This window comes from Physeter macrocephalus, chromosome 14 (assembly GCF_002837175.3).
Source record: "Physeter macrocephalus isolate SW-GA chromosome 14, ASM283717v5, whole genome shotgun sequence".
In the NCBI taxonomy this organism is placed as follows: Eukaryota; Metazoa; Chordata; class Mammalia; order Artiodactyla; family Physeteridae; genus Physeter; species Physeter macrocephalus.
The window spans coordinates 73343077-73345039 of record NC_041227.1 but is presented as its reverse complement, the minus strand read 5'-3'; positions in this window follow the sequence as shown (position 1 = coordinate 73345039).

Genomic DNA, 1963 nt, shown 5'->3' with positions numbered 1-1963 from the left:
GGCCCAGCCGCTCCGCGGCATGTGGGATCTTCCCGGACCGGGGCACGAACCCGCGTCCCCTGCATCGGCAGGCGGACTCCCAACCACTGCGCCACCAGGGAAGCCCCTGTCATTTATTTTGATGCTTAAATTGTCCCGGGATTGGTCAACGGGTGCCCCTTGCTGACCTCTTGTCATTTTGATGTATCGCATCATTCTTTGGACACGTCCATTCTTTCTGGCTCAATAAGATATTCCAGGTTCATCTTGTTTTTCCCTGCCCCAGCCCTGGAATTACCCATTTCGGCAAGAATACCTGTTTCTTTCTGGTGGAGAATAATATTTAGGAACCAAGAGCTGGGTGTTAGTTTTGCTCAATGCAATTAGGGTAACCTCTACTGCCAGGCCCACTCAGTAGACACATGTTTATATACACACATAAACATACACATTTATACCTATGTTTATTCCTTTGTCTGTGTGATGGTTAATTTTATATGTCAACCTCACTGAGCCGCTGGATGCCCAGATATCTGGTTAAACATTACCTCTGGGTGTGTCTGTGCGGGTGTTTCCAGAAGAGGTTAGCATCTGACTTGGTGGCCTGGGTAAAGCAGGTGGCCCTCCCCGATGTGGGCGGGCATCATCCAGTTCATTGAGGGCCTGAATAAAACAAAAAGGCAGAGCAAGGTTGAATTCTCTCTTCCGGACTGTTGAGCTGGAATTGGTCTTCTCCTGCCCTTGAACTGGTACTTGCACCATTACAGCTCCCTGGTTCTCAGGCCTTCTGTCTGCGTCTGGAACTCCACCACCCTGCTTTCCAAGTCTCCAGCTTGCAGACAGCAGATTGTGAGACTTCTCAGCCTCCATAATTGCGTGAGTCAGTCCCTCATAATAAGTCTCTCTCTCTGTATTTATCCTATTGGTTCTGGTTCTCCGAAAACCCGAACTAATACAATTTCCATATATTGAAAAATAGTTTCCATTCAGACCTTAAATTCCAATGGCACAGGGTTCATCCTAGCTTTCCCCCTTGCCAGATTTTTACTTCCTTTTCCCCAGTTGTCTTCAATATATTTTATAATTTGTTCAGTCTCCCTGTAGGTAGCTAATCCTCTGAGACAACAATCCTCTAAGCCCCCGACTTAGATGCCCTCCTTACATGGGGTTGGGTCCAGCAGGGCTGCCTTCCCATCCCACTCCAGTGCCATCTGCATGCATGGTCCTGGCTGCCACTGGGCTATCAAACATTTCTAAGATTTTTATATTCGTTCATTCTATAGATATTTATTGAGCACCTACTATGCTTCAGGCATGTTTCCAAGTGACGGACATAAAACAGGAAGATAGACAAAGTTCCCTGACCACCGGAGCTCACATTCTAGGGAAGGGAGATAGACAATAAACAATAAACAAATAACCGAGTATACCAGATGGTAAGAAGTGCTGTGAAGAAAAAGAAAGCAAGGCAAGAGAATGATAAAAGACTAGTAGATTGCTATTTTATATAATTCTGTACTACCCTAGGGAGATCACAAATATTAACCTACCACTGAGATGAAAAATAACCATTCTCATGACTTGGAATAATTTTTCCAGCAACAGCATCATTCGTGGATTCAAAAAGCTCTGGGTTCCCCTGATGGTTCGGTGATTAAGATTCAGCGCTTCCACTGCAGGGGGCACGGGTTCAATCCCTGGTCGGGGAAGTTCCGCATGGCATGCAGTGCAGCCAAAAAAAAAGAAGTTCTGTATTTCCAAGCACACGTGAAGACGACACATTCGAGAAAACTACTAGGGAACTCAAAGGAGATGCTAGGGATGACACATGACATGACAATGAGAAGCAGAAATGCAAGTGAAGGGTTTGAATAAATTTTCACAAACCGTGAGCGTGGAAAAGAATTGTTTCGAAATAAAGTTATTTGTAAATATATGTGATTTAAAGTATTTCCATTTTAAATGTTTTCACTAAATATCATTA